The following is a 15,374-nucleotide window of genomic DNA, read 5'->3' on the forward strand; positions in this document are numbered from 1 at the left end:
TATCGCCGCCACCACCACAACAGCCGCCGCCACCTCAGCTGCCGCCGTCCCTCAGTCCCTCGCTCTGCTGCCTCCTCCCACCCCAGCAAGGGGAAGGGAAAAAACGTTCACTTTTGTGCGTCCCTCCCGGCGTGACGCTGCGCGCTGACGTCACGGGGCGGGGCTTTAATGGTGGTGTGCCGCGAGATTTTTTTCTGGTAAACAGGTGTGCCGTTGCCCAAAAACGTTTGGGAAACACTGGTGTAAACAAATGGCAATTGGTCTCAGGCAGCTGGATGAAGGGGCTTTTCTCTCTCTCCTTCTCCATCTGATGTATTTAAAGTGGATTGGCTCTTGATGGGGTCAGTCATGTGGTGAGAATTGCCCTGGGGTAGTTGGTCCCAGCTGAACCAATGGAAGGGCCTCACACATTTCCTTGGACACAACCAGGTGATATATTTAGCACCATCAGTATATCTGGCCCTTTTATGTCACAGGCACATAAACAAAAGAGATATATCTCCTTCTGACAGTGGGGAAAGCAAAACTGAAGAAGAGAGAAGGTGGTGACTGAGGTAACAGCACTGACTTAGTGTTGATTTGCATTCTATGGAAATACAAATATTGCTACGAATATAGATTTTTGTGTTTAAATCCTGCCCTTGTTTTAAGGAGCTTAGGACAATGCTAAGCAGTGGCCCATGTGGTGAAGCAGCTTATTTTATTGGGGTTGCATGGGATCCCCTGCAGGAATGGTTATTGTCAGGGGTTCAGAAGCAGAGACGCAGAGAAGGGTGGAAACAGAGAGCGAGGGGGAGGAAGCCGAAGGGAGAATGAGTGATGATGACGACCCGAGATCTCCAAGCCTAAGCAGTGAGTCAGAGGACTCCCAAAAGGGAGCCCCAGTGAGCAGAGCAAGGGGGGGATCCGGGGGGACACCCCAGGAGGAAGGGAACAGAGGAGATTCAGAGAGCAGCAGCTGGAAGTCGGGACCCACGCTCATAACTGAGGGCGGCAGCAGGTGGAAGTCGGGACCCACGCTCAAGACTGAGAGCAGCAGGGAGGAAGGTAGCCAGGCATCGGGTTCCGGAGGCTGTCAGCAGGAGGGAGGGCACGAGTCAGGGGTGGTCACGCCCTCCTCAGAGAGCGAGGCAACGGTTAAGAGGAAAGTAGAGAGTTGGGCGCGCGCGCCAAGTTCAAATGCAGCGGAAGCTGGAGCAGTAAGCAGCCCGGAGAGTGAGCCAGGTCCTAAAGCCCGCCGCAAGGAGGCAGAAGGATCAGGGGGGTCAGCGTCAGAGGAGAGTAGAAGGGAGGAGGCCCAGGGGGGCAGAAGGACCCAGAGACGTAGGGAGAGGCGAAGGAGGTGGAGCAAGGCTAGGGTATTAAGCTGGTGTGCAAGAGGCGGGGACTCAGACGGGTCTTCGCCGACCTAGAGCAGAAGGTGTAGAGCTGCACGCTGCAGTTCGGAAATGAAACCTGTAACTCAATAAAGACTCTTTTAAAGTGGACGCTGTGTGGCGTGGTCCTATGTGAGCTGGGACCTGGTAGCAGCTCTGACAGTAAGACCCGTCTCATCAAAGCTTCAGAAACCTGAAACCTCGCAGCGGGAGCAGAAGCCGCTAGGGGAGGAAGAGGGGTGTCTGTAAGCGAGCTCACAAAGGTTAGCAAGATGACGGAAGAACAGAGGATCTCCGCGCTGCAAGAGGCAGTGACCCAGTTGTCCTCAGAGGTATTGGCTTCCAAGAAACGGGAGGAGGAGACTACAGCCGCCTACAGAGACCTACACGCCAGGTTTGAAATGCTTGTTAAGCAAGGGCAACCGGGACCCAGACCGGAGGGCGTGGGATTGGCACGGAGAGCAGGAGGGCTTGTGGCTCACTTCGATGGGACTTTGCAACAGTACCCTAATTTTAGAGCAGACGTAATGTGCGCACTGCAACTGCTGGCAAAAGACTTTAGAGATGAGGAAGAGAAGGTGGGGTTCATATTGTCCCATTTGCATGGGGATGCCAAAGCCTGGCTGCGCAATTTGTGGAGGGATAAAGATCCGGCGCTTCAGAATGCAGATGCCTTTATCAAAGCGATGGATGCGTGTTTTTTGTCTACTATTGATGTGGATCTTGCCAGACGGGAGATTCATGGACTAAAACAAGGGAGGGCGAGCGTCCGGCAGTATCACGCCCGATTTTTTGCGCTGGTCAGTGCTTTAGAATGGGATCGGGATTCGCCCCCTGTCAGAGACCTCTTCTGGGAGGGTCTAAGTTCAGCGGTTAAGGATGAAATTGCAAGGGGGGAGAGGCCCCGAAGCACGCAGGAGGTGGTCCAAAGGGCGCTGACTGTGGGGGTGAGGCTGGAAGAACGTCCATGGTGCAGAGATGAAGGACGTGGAGGGCGCGAAGCAGCGAGAAGTTTCTCTTTCGTTCCGAGGGAAGCAGCGCGTGCGCAATCCACACCTCCGCCAGGAGGGGGAGGGGAACCGATGGAGGTTGGAGGTGCAAGGGCTCAGTCAGCAGCCAGAGCCCTAGCACCGGCAGCAGTGAAAGCGAAGCCTCCTAGAGGGAACAGGAAGTGTTACATCTGCGAGGATCCAGGCCATTTGGCGAAGGAGTGTCCCCGGAGGCTCCACAAGCACACTGCAGCCTCAGCAATGGTGACTGCAGCAACGCAGCAAGGAGAACCACAGCAGGGAAACGACGATGTCTGGCTGGAGACGGAGGCACTGGGGCCCAGCCAGACGCATCTGTGAAGCAGTCCCCAGCAATCTTGCAACCCACGGATCCCCTCCCACCCAAACCAGTAGTGCAGCTCACAGCATCTCTCCAGCTACCCGACGGCGTCACTATCGAAGTGCCGCTTTCTGTGGATTCTGGAAGCAACGCAGACTTTATAGCGCAGAGCTTTGTGGAGCAGCACGCTATACAGCTATTGCCTGCCACTCTGCCCCTGCAAGTCGTCACAGTGGATGGCAGAGAGTTGCTAGGGGGGCAGGTGGTGAAGCAGACGCCACCGATGGTGATGCGCCTTGGCAACCACAGGGAAGTCATCAGTTTTAATGTCACCCAACTGTCGGACACGCCCATTGTGTTGGGCATGAGTTGGCTGGACAGGCACAGTCCGACACTGGCTTGGTACCAGAGACAACTGATCTTCGGCTCCTCTTATTGCGCAGAACACTGCATCCTGCCCCGACGGGAGGGAGAGGAGGAGGAATCACAACTGCAGTTGGGAACGTTGCAAGCGGTCCCCCACAAATACGCGAGCTTTTTGGAGGTCTTCTGCGAGAAGGAGGCGGACAAGCTACCCCCTCACCGGCCATATGACTGCAAGATTGACCTCCTACCGGGGGCGACGCTGCCGAAGGGGCGGCTATACTCCATGTCTGAAGATGAAATGCAGGAACTCAAACAGTTCATCGAGCATAATCTGGAGCGTGGCTTCATCAGAGAGTCCAAGGCAGTGGGGGGCAGTCCCGTTTTCTTCGTGAAAAAGAAAGACACGCCCCAAAAAAGACTAGTTGTGGACTACCGCCTTTTGAACCAGATGACCAAACCGTCTGATTACCCCATGCCCAGGATTGACGACCTCCTCGCGACGGTGCGCAAGGGACGCGTGTTCACCAAGTTGGACCTGCGAGGGGCGTACAATCTCATCCGCATGCGGGAGGGCGATGAGTGGAAGACGGCCATGTTCACACCGCTGGGCACCTACGAATACAGAGTTATGCCCTTTGGATTACAAAATGGCTCTCACTGTTTTCAAGCTTTTATGCATCACGTGTTGGAGGGACTCCTCTACAAGACATGCGTCTGCTTCCTGGATGACATCCTGATTTTCTCTGACTCGCAGCAAGCTCACGACCGAGACGTGAGGGAGGTGCTCAGCAGGTTGCAACAACATAGACTGTACGCCAAGCTGGAGAAGTGCCAGTTCGACACGACGGAGGTGGATTTCCTGGGATACAAGTTGTCGGACAAGGGGATAGCCATGGACAGCACCAAGGTTCGTGCGGTATTGGATTGGAAAAGCCCGCGCAACCGGAAGGAGGTCCAGCGGTTTGTCGGCTTCGCCAACTTCTATCGCAAGTTTATCAAGGGGTTCGCGATGCAGACGGCAGCAATTACGGACACGCTCAGCTCCAAAAAAAAGAAATTCATCTGGACGGAGCAGGCGGAACAGTCCTTTCAAGCGCTCAAGCATCTCTTCGCATCGGAGAAGCAACTGCTGCATATCGACCCCAGTAAACCGTTGAGGGTAGAGACAGACGCGTCAGACAGAGCCGTGGGAGCTGTCCTGCTGCAGCGAGACCCGCAGGGGGTGTGGCGGCCGGGAGCGTTCTACTCCAGAAAGCTCAGCAAGTCGGAGCAGAACTACACCATCTGGGACAGGGAGTTGCTGGCCATTCATGCAGCTTTCAAGGCGTGGAGGCACTTCCTAATCGGCGCCAAGCACACGGTGCAGGTCTGCACGGACCACAAGAATCTGGAGCACTGGCGCACGGCTCAGTTCCTGAACCAGAGGCAGATACGTTGGGCGGAGTTCTTTGCTGACTTCAATTTCCGAATAGAGTACGTCCCAGGCGACACCAACATCATGGCGGATGCACTGTCCCGAAAACCGCAATACCTAGAAGAGGTGACGCCAGCGGCGGCCATGCACATCTTCGCACCGACGGCGTGGGCGTGTGCCTCAGCTACAGTAGACCTGGATGCGGTGCGACGTGCATTGCGGGACGACTCATTCGCGCAAGACAAGATGGCGGAACTGCTCAGAGGCACGGCTACCACGGACGAGTTCCAGGTGCGGGACGGCTTGCTCCTACGCAAAGGGGCTGTCTATGTACCAGGAGACGACCTTCGCGCCAAGGTACTGCAACAGTTGCACGACGCACCCACGGCCGGTCACTTTGGCACAGAGAAAACGATGGAATTAGTCGCGAGAGACTTCTGGTGGCCCAGGCTGAGAGGAGAGGTCGCGGACTACGTCGCGAGGTGCGACACCTGCCAGAGGGCCAAGCCGGTACACAGACCACCGGCGGGACTGTTAGAACCGCTGCAAACACCGTTTGAACCGTGGGAGAGGGTGGCCCTGGACTTTGTGACGGATTTACCCAACTCGAGAGGCAAGACAGCTGTGCTAGTGGTGGTGGACTTGTTCACCAAGATGGCACATTTCATTCCGTGTGCGAAGGTGGCCACGGCGGAACAAACCGCCAAACTGTTCATAGATCACGTGTTCAAAGTGCATGGCCTGCCACGGTCTATCCTGTCCGACCGCGGACGCCAGTTCATCTCGTCTTTCTGGCAGAAGCTGATGGGTTTTCTAAATGTCAAGGTCAATCTGGCATCAGCAAGACACCCGCAGACCAACGGGCAAGCAGAGAGGGTCAATGCCATCATGCAGCAGTACCTGAGATGCTATGCCAATCAACAGCCTGCGACGTGGGTGGATTACCTGCCGCTAGCCGAGTTCGCTTACAACAACACGAAGCACGTGTCCACAGGAGTGACGCCGTTCTTTGCCAACAATGGGAGGAATCCCAGAACCTTCCCGGGACTGGAGAGAGTGGGGGAAGGAGAACCACAGACGGCGGACGCGTTCGCGTCAGAGCTGCAGGCGGTCCACGATCAACTCAGACGGCAGCTGGAGCTAGCTAAGCACGCCTACAAGGTGCAAGCTGACAAGCACAGGCGGGTTGGCGAAGTGATCCAAGTGGGAGACTGGGTCTGGTTGGCAGCCCACGCAGTGCCGACCAGGTCGCTTGCCAAGAAGAAGTTGGGGCACAAGCAGATCGGTCCGTACCAAGTCGAAGCGCAGATCAACCCGGTAGCCTTCCGACTGGCGCTGCCGGAGGGTTCCAGAATGCATCCGGTGTTCCACAGGTCGGTGCTCACTCCCTACAAGGCACCTCACAGGTTCCAGGAGCCAGGGACGGCGCCAAGTCCGCTCCGGGAACGGACGGAGACGCGGGAGGTGAAGCACCAGGACCACATCAACGAGGTCACGGAGATTTTGGACTCCAGATGGGGGGAAGAGGGAGTCGAATACCTCTTAGCCAGAGAGGGCACCCGGGCCAGCGCCAATAGCTGGGTACCAGACTACGCTTTGGAGGAACCCCTGCTCAAGGACGAGTTTCATGCCCTCTTCCCACACAAACCCATGCCAGCGAGCTTCTTCGACGACTGGTTGTTCACACCCACACTTTCTTCCAGCACGTTCCATGGATTCGACTCAGAAGGGGAACCCGCACGGAGCACCCGTTCCCCAGAAGGTTCACCGGCAGGTTCGGCATCAGGCAACTCGTATTGGTGGGACGATCGACCAGAGGAGCGATGGCGCAGGAAGTGGCTGGAGATGCCAGGTCGAGCGACCGACGCAGAGACTGACATGGACGTGTTCGGGGAGGACCTCGGGTTCGAGCACGGCGGTACAGAGATGGAAGAGCAACAAGTCAACGTCGACGACCGCGAGGGGGAAGACTCGGAGGTCTTCAGTTGGCGGCCACCCACGGGGAGCGACCTGTATCCAGCATTCCCTCCCATGATGATGGAGCGCCCAGCACCCACACCTGACAGCGGGGAGGGGGGAAGGGGGGGCTTCGAGGGGGGGATGGATGTCAGGGGTTCAGAAGCAGAGACGCAGAGAAGGGTGGAAACAGAGAGCGAGGGGGAGGAAGCCGAAGGGAGAATGAGTGATGATGACGACCCGAGATCTCCAAGCCTAAGCAGTGAGTCAGAGGACTCCCAAAAGGGAGCCCCAGTGAGCAGAGCAAGGGGGGGATCCGGGGGGACACCCCAGGAGGAAGGGAACAGAGGAGATTCAGAGAGCAGCAGCTGGAAGTCGGGACCCACGCTCATAACTGAGGGCGGCAGCAGCTGGAAGTCGGGACCCACGCTCAAGACTGAGAGCAGCAGGGAGGAAGGTAGCCAGGCATCGGGTTCCGGAGGCTGTCAGCAGGAGGGAGGGCACGAGTCAGGGGTGGTCACGCCCTCCTCAGAGAGCGAGGCAACGGTTAAGAGGAAAGTAGAGAGTTGGGCGCGCGCGCCAAGTTCAAATGCAGCGGAAGCTGGAGCAGTAAGCAGCCCGGAGAGTGAGCCAGGTCCTAAAGCCCGCCGCAAGGAGGCAGAAGGATCAGGGGGGTCAGCGTCAGAGGAGAGTAGAAGGGAGGAGGCCCAGGGGGGCAGAAGGACCCAGAGACGTAGGGAGAGGCGAAGGAGGTGGAGCAAGGCTAGGGTATTAAGCTGGTGTGCAAGAGGCGGGGACTCAGACGGGTCTTCGCCGACCTAGAGCAGAAGGTGTAGAGCTGCACGCTGCAGTTCGGAAATGAAACCTGTAACTCAATAAAGACTCTTTTAAAGTGGACGCTGTGTGGCGTGGTCCTATGTGAGCTGGGACCTGGTAGCAGCTCTGACAGTTATGTTGCTGTGTCTGCGCAGATCTGCCCTTCCCATTGCCCTGCTCTTACTCCATCCCTATCCAGGTAAGCAGCAGTGATGCCCATATGGGCTACACTGCAACACTGTAAACATATGTTCTTTCCTTGCTTTCCATTTGATACTCAAAACAACCCAGAGTCAGTTTAGACTGAGACATGAGTCCCCCTAAAGTGTTATTTACATGAATGGGGCCCATGCATTAAAATGGGGGCTGGTGACCCTGCCCTTGATGCCACACATCTTTCCTGGCTCCCTCCTTTGGCATCCAGGAATGGAGCATGGGCATTTGAGCAGAGGAGGAATCCTCTGCATGTAGACTTCCATGGGTGCTGGAACCCAGTACCTTTGGGATTCTAGCTCTCATGAAAGCTCATATGTATAGGTTTCTCCTGCTGAGACACCCACACTCAGGTCCCATGCCTGGGGACACCATGCAGCATGGGGGCAGAACCAGCAGCACAGCCCCACTGCCCCTTTGGACACATGGACCCCCTTCACATGTAGTGTATGGTATAGTGATTGTCCCAAGTCTTATGACTGACCAAGGATTTGGATCTGGCTCTCAGCGTTCCCCATTCAGTGCTTCTAAGTGGTATCCCACACTGCTTACCCCACACTGGGGTAATATACCTATGGTGTGTGAAGTGCTTCCCAATGCAATGCTGCAAAAGTAAAAATAGTGCAAATAGTCAAATACAGGGGAAGATAGATCAGGAAAGCACTTTACAACACTTAAAAGAAGGATTATAGGTAGTACATAGTAGCTGCTTAATTTTAAAAAATTCTGACATGTAATGTAGAGAACTGCAGATTTATGTCGGCAGATAAAAGCCCCATTTGCACTATAATTTCAAAGCAGCACCATATCACTTTAAAGAGTCTTGGCTGCTCCCAAAGAATCCTGGGAATTGTGGTTTGTTAAGGATGCTGGAAATTGTTAGGAGACCCTGTATCCCCCTTCCAAAGCTACAATTCTTAGAGTTGTTAAACAATCGATCCCTCTTCCTAGGGAACTCAGTGAATTGTAGCTCTGTGAGGCAAATAGGGGTCTCCTAGCAACTTTCAGCATCTTTAATAAACCACAATTCCTAGGATTCTTTCGGAGCGGCCACAGGTGTTTAAAGTGGTATAATATTGCTTTGATTGTATAGTTCAGATGGGGCCAAAGGCCAGCCCATTATACTCTAATGTAGGTAATTGTCCAATGTTTACCTAAGGAAAAAGCACATCAAGAAGGAAAGGGAAGAGAAGAAAGAGAGGAAGAGAAGAAATCACAATTAATAATATTTGTACCCCGCCTATATGACTGCCCCAGCCACTACACTTACAGTATATAAAAACACAGCAAAACATTAAACCTTAAAAAGCTTTGCTATACAGGGCTGCCTTCTGTTATTCAGTATATTTCAGGAGGGACTGTAGCTTAGGGGTAGAGCACATGCTTTGCATCCGTGGTTTCTGTTAAAAGGATCTCATAATGCCAAAGACTTCTGCCAGAGCCTCTGGTGAGAGATTGCCCATCAGTACTGGGCTAGGTGTACAAATAGTCCAACCTTGTCTAAGTCAGCTTCCCATGTTAGCTCCTTTAATAATTTACAGAGAATATGATGAACTGGCATCTCTCGTTAAAAACATCTCACATACAGTGCGAATAAAAGGTCAGTGTTACTCAATTAGCTGTATGTAAAGTGATAGCTGTGCAGAAAAGATATCTCAGAGAACTCATCTGACGTATGTGTCTGCTTTGTCCAAAGGGAATTTTAAGAAATACAGAAGAGTTTAAAGGGCATAAAGAGACTGTGCCTCCTGTCATTGTTCTGAATGTAGGAATTGAAATAAAAAGGGTTGTGAGAGAGGATGTGTGTGTTTTGAGGCAAAATAGGGGGAAAAATGAGAACCAAGTACAGTCAAGAAAGACAAAGTAAAAATAAGCCCATAGGAAGAAAACAGGAGTTGCGGGTAGGGAGAGAGGCAGGAGCCCAGGCCACTGAAGGGCAATGGACAGAGAAAAGGAAAGATGACCTTAAGGATTAGGAAGGGCCTCATCTGCAAGGTGCAATAAAGGGGAAGATGGCATTGCTGTAGCATATCCGTCCCATTTATGAAATACTGTTGCAGGGCTGTTTTATGCAAGTCTCAAGGTGACTTTCTCTTAAAATATTCACTTGGTGAGCTGCAAAAAGGGCTCCCAACATGATAAAATGGCAAGGCATGTCTCACCCTGGAATATGTTATAGAAAAAACCATTTTTTCTGGATGTGTTATTTACAACTTTATCATGTTGTGAGTAGGCTTGCACGGCCATTTTATCATGAGAAATACCAAGGGGAAAGCTTACATTAGACTGTGCTTCTTTTTGAATCAGCCTGCCTTTAAGAGTAGAGTGGTACCTCTGGTTACATACGCTTCAGGTTACATACACTTCAGGTTACATACGCTTCAGGTTACAGACTCCGTTAACCCAGAAATATTACCGTGGGTTAAGAACTTGGCTTCAGGATGAGAACAGGATAAATCGTGCTCCGGCGGCAGCAGGAGGCCCCATTAGCTAAAGTGGTGCTTCAGGTTAAGAACAGACCTCTGGAACGAATTAAGTACTTAACCCGAGGTACCCCTGTAGCTAAAATGATTGATTCAAAGATACGGAATATGGAAGGTTTCTATTAGCATCAAGACGTGTCAAGGACTTTTTTTGGGGTGGTGGTGGTGGTGGCAGCGGTTTTGATTCCAGTTCACAGTATAGATAATGAATGAGATTCTGTGTGAATAGTGGGTTTTTATGTTGGTTGGGAATTTGTATCGTGCTGTGTAGTGATTTTCTCTGATATTGTGGATATGGATAATATGTTATTTGGATTTTTCTTAACTCATTTGAAATCATGCTTATTGTCTGTGTATGTATCTAGATTATTTTGATTTTTCTTTATTGTTAACCACTTTGAGATATGTACCTTAGCTTTTTTGTGTCATGATCTAGACTCATCAGATTTTCCTTCTGTTGAGCAGGACATATCACAGGCTCTTTCTAAATCAAAAAAGAGTGATGCACATATAGGGATTATAATTAGTTTGAACCGGGAGGGGTCTTGTCCTAGCTATAACATCATGGATGATATTCTGAACTGACAGAGAACATCTTAAGCATGTACATATACCCCCTTTCAGATGAACCTTGAAAAATATTACTCATTCTCATTTTTTACTTCCAGACATGTTGGACATGAATGCACATACGTTATGGCTATTATTTCCTAATGCCATTGAGAGCAGAGAGGAGAAATGCTATGGTGCATCTGCATCAGCACAACCAGATGCTTCATCTGCCCCAGCTGTGAAAAGACATGCTGCTCCCTGTGCTGTAACCTTCCAATAGTTTGACTTCACCTCTAAAGGTGCACTCATGCATTGTTTCCTGAGACAGACAGATGCCAACAACAGCAATCTGCTTTAATTCAGCATCTTCAGCCAAACATGCTCCGATAGTTCTTCATCAGGTAATTCCACCTTCTTGTTTCTACCAGCTAAGTTACTCGTGTTGGGTTTATGAGTGTAATGTGCTAAAGAGAGTCTCAAAGCTGGATCTCCAGTAACCAGCCTCCAGAACCTTTCTTCCTGGACTCCTACCATCCTGTTTCCTTGGAAGGTATACTCGGCTTTTGGGCAATGGTGGGGAACCTGTGGCCCTCCAGATGCTGTTGGACTTCAGCACTCATCATCCCTGATCATTGGCTATGCAGCTTGGCCCACTGGTGGGATTGGGAGAGTCATAGGTTCTCAACTCTTGCCTTGTGTAAAAGGGCATCCTCTGTTTGCAGATTCCCATAATCAGCTAGCTGACCTTGCCCTCTGCAGCTTTTGTACTTCCAGCTGATTCTACAAGTCAATCAGAACATATAAAGCCCCAGCTCTTCAGACTGTATAACTCAGTAGCAACAGCAGACTCCTGGTACCTTGCCTTGTTACCTGATTCCAGCCTGTTTCTAATCATGCCAGTTGCTTCTAGTTTAGCCCTTCTGGTGCTTGCCCATGTGAAGTGCACCCCAGCTACAGCACACACATCTTGGAGCAAATCCCGACAGAGTAAGGGGGTTGTGGTTTTCCCTGCTGGAAAATCCCAAACACCCTCCCCCAAAAGCTCATGACAAAAATAACTGAATGTCAGGGCTGCATATGTTAAGATCTATCCAGCTGGATGCTGCTCTGCAGCTATGTGTATGGAGGGCCATCAAGGGTTCAGTGAACTTCCTGTTTTGCTGCCTGCCTGGGACTTCAAAAACAGGAGGGGTTGCCATTGTCAAGCACCTGGGCTGATGTGGGCATGAGTAAAGATAGCTAGAGGTAAGAACATTTTGGGGAGAGCATTAAACATGTAAACAAACGGTAGCTTCTTGATGAAGACATGATGTGCTGTGGCATGCTTCACCTTTTGTTTTCCTAGAATTTTTGAAAAAACCCTGACAGATTCATTACCAGTCCACCCAGTCCCTTACTCTCATAAAATGATCTGGCCAGAAGAGAATAGCACTTTAGTATCATTGAAACATGAGTCCTTTGTTAGACTGTCAATCAAATGGGAGTCATCGGATATGGACAACTGTCTATCAGGAATTGGAACAAAACATCTGTATGCTAAACATTTTCAGCACCAACTGACTTTTTGAACACTTGAACCAATGACCCAGAACTGTTTCAGTGTATCTGAAGAGTGTGCATGCACACAAAAGCTTATACCCAGAACAAACTTAGTTGGTCTCTAAGGTGGACAATTTTTATTTATTTATTTCGACTGTGAATAGTGTTGTATGCTTCTTACTTAGCTTAGAGAGAGAATCCCTAAGCATTAGGTTAGCAGAGGATAGATGAAGACACTGGAATTCTCTTATATAGGTTATTTAGCAGCTCACTGAATTTTGGACCTATTGGGACTATCAGCTATCAGTAGGGACACAGGAGGGTTTTACTACAAGGGGTAGGGAGAATTCCACAAAAGGCTAGCAGCAGGCATGATAACTGGGAGCATTTTATGAACATGGTCAAGAATATAACATGCACTCTTATGAAGGTTTTGCTCAGTACTGTTGAATTTGGTGAAACAGGCTGGATCTAGACACACAAAAGAAGTGTTTCAGTTAAACGCGTTGTAAATTTCAACAGGGAAAACAGGTAGAGAAAAACCGGACTCCACAGCGCCATCTAGTGGCACAATGTTATATCGCATATACAACGTATATAAATCACTTTTACTTTACCAATCTAGCTGAGTCCAGCGAACCAAGGAAACTAGCTGACTGACTTGGCAGGCAGATGTCAGTCAACAAATAGTCAAACATGCAGGTACACAACCAATAAAATGCATAGTATACAACACAAATAAAACAGGAGGCACAAAGAGTGATATCTAACGTTAGTCATACATGGTGTAGACCTATTGAAATCAATGGACTTAAATCCTGTACTAATAATATATATTTAGCATATATATTTAACTGGAGTTCTCATACCAGGATTTCCAGTTGGACTGGAAAAGGTCCTTGGGTGGGGTACAAGGTACAGAGAAGGAATTGGCAATCATGGGGAAGCTTGAGATTTTGTTGTTGATACAGCATTTTACTCTTGAAAACTGGGGCCCCTTCCCACTCCTCCCTCTTTATATTGGGACAGATCCAGGTTTAAACAATTCTATGCTTCTATAGACGCGGGTGGCACTGTGGGTAAAACTTCAGCGCCCAGGACTTGCCGATCGTCAGGTCGGCGGTTCGAATCCCCGCAGCGGGGTGCGCTCCCGTCGTTCGGTCCCAGCGCCTGCCAACCTAGCAGTTCGAAAGCACTCCCGGGTGCAAGTAGATAAATAGGGACCGCTTACCAGCGGGAAGGTAAACGGCGTTCCGTGTGCTGCGCTGGCTCGCCAGATGCAGCATGTCACGCTGGCCACGTGACCCGGAAGTGTCTGCGGACAGGGCTGGCTCCCGGCCTATAGAGTGAGATGAGCGCACAACCCTAGAGTCTGTCAAGACTGCCCTGTACGGGCAGGGGTACCTTTACCTTTACCTTTATGCTTCTATAGGTGTACGTGTACTTTGGCCCTGATCGTCCTTGAATCTTTTAAGAGCAAGAGTTTTGTCAGTTTCAGCTGTCTTCCTTGGAATACTGACAAAGTTATTACAAAGCAAGTCATTTTCTTCATGCCAGTTTTGCCAAGTTTACCTCCCTTTCTAGCACAGCGTTGATCAAAAGAGCCTTGCAACCCAACTTGGTAAACTTGACAAAACTCCAAAGCAAGATTACCCCTCATTTATATTGATAAAGTGCTCTGAGAGGAACTTTTGGAAGGATTGCATTAAAGGAAAAGAAAATGCAGTAGGTCACACTTTGCAGGAGAGTATGAATAAGCCATGCAAATGTAAATAGTTGCAAGTATACTGAGTTTCTGTATGCCTTGTTTTGGAATTTTAAAGTGAACAACATCAATAAGTACAGTGTTTTTGAAATTTCAGAAAGTGCTTTGTGGGGTAGGTGACACACTATAGTTATTGTGACAAAGGTAAGGCTATGACCAAGTGGTTAGGAGGTTGGATTTATCAGCCAAAGCTGTAGGGTGTAAGACTTGCTTTTTGCAATTGCAGCCTGTGCGGCTTTAGGCAAGTCATTTAACCATCCTCTACATTAGTGTATCCACCTGTAAAAAGCAGATAATGATATCTGCCTCACAGAGGTGCTTCAGGACTTAATTTTGGAACTGATACCACACATTGGAAATCCTCAAATGAAAGATGACAAAAATGTTCCAAGTTATTTTCTATTATTCTGCCATGGCCTTAATCTAGGGCCTTGAGCAACTATTGATCTCCAAGGGAGTTCTGTGTACAAATCAAGGGCTTCATAGAGCATCATTCACAAAACATGAACTTTTGCAGCACAGTGACAGCAAAAGACTAGGAAATAAAGGGTACCAGTCACAGAAAGTCGGTCAGTTGCAGCTAGGTAAGCTTTGAAAGCTAATGAAGTTCAATATAGTGTAGTTGATGTTGCGCTAGATTAGGCTGTGGGAGGCACCAAGCATAGAGACTGAAAGCGGATAGTGATACATAGCCTGAATGTCTGGTATATGTTGCTCTATCCCTTGGCCGGTTGTGAAAACCCAATATTTTTCATTGGGTATTAGGGGCCAAAACAGGCAAAGTTTTAGACTGGATTTCCAATAAAGACTACACGGGTGTGTGACTCCAGATTTCCCCCTGTCTCTGTGAGTTCAAATTCTTGTAGTGTTGAAGATTTATAATATCAGCAAGACTGAGCTTCACAATCCCACAAAATTCATTGCATCCCCATTACTTGTCAAAGCAGAGGAAATTATACTACATAAATATAGCACAATCGATTTGCTCAGTTTGTATAAATATCTACTGATCACGCCATTCAGCTTCCTTTACACATACATTGGTTGCCTTAGTACATGTTTCTGTTTTGTTTCAAGAGCAGATTATTCACAGTTCTGGTTGCCTGTTGATCTTCTCTATTGGATGCTGGATGGGAGAGGCTTAGAAGAGAGCATCCCAATGTGTTCTGAGAATGTTGCACTCTGGACTTGCATCAATCCTGCTTTGGCCCTCTTCAGCTGTTCACTTTAAATGTTCAGAAATATGTGGATGGGGGAGCCGTGAGGATAAATGTGGTAGCTCCATCCCATGTTACCTTTCAAGTCAAGCTCCATAAATTGGAGAGTAGCTGAAGTTGGGAGCCTCTTTTGTACTCTGGAGACTCTGTGAATTTTAGAACTGCGGTGGAGTTCCTCCAATATGGGAAGACTCCATGAGTACTGCTGACTACAGATAGGCACCCTATCCGAACAGGGTAGTTTTTCTGAGGGGTGATGAGAATGCCAATGATGGGGACCAGAGCTAGTGTGCTTGTCCCTGCACCCCTTGTGTATTCACTGAACACTTGAAGTGAATAGTTGAGAGG

At 49.7% G+C, this 15,374-nt stretch overlaps 1 protein-coding gene across 1 annotated transcript in view; it reads left to right on the forward strand.

Moving 5' to 3' along the window:
• The window catches only part of THSD7B (thrombospondin type 1 domain containing 7B), a 633,259-nt gene that overhangs the window by 24,050 nt on the left and 593,835 nt on the right, over positions 1-15,374 (forward strand). The window contains exon 2 of the mRNA XM_082197355.1: positions 10,622-10,906. The gene's annotated coding sequence lies outside the window, so the exon portion shown is untranslated. The remainder of the gene's footprint in view (positions 1-10,621; positions 10,907-15,374) is intronic.

This window comes from Podarcis vaucheri, assembly GCF_965113315.1.
Source record: "Podarcis vaucheri genome assembly, chromosome: 1".
Taxonomy (NCBI): domain Eukaryota; kingdom Metazoa; phylum Chordata; class Lepidosauria; order Squamata; family Lacertidae; genus Podarcis; species Podarcis vaucheri.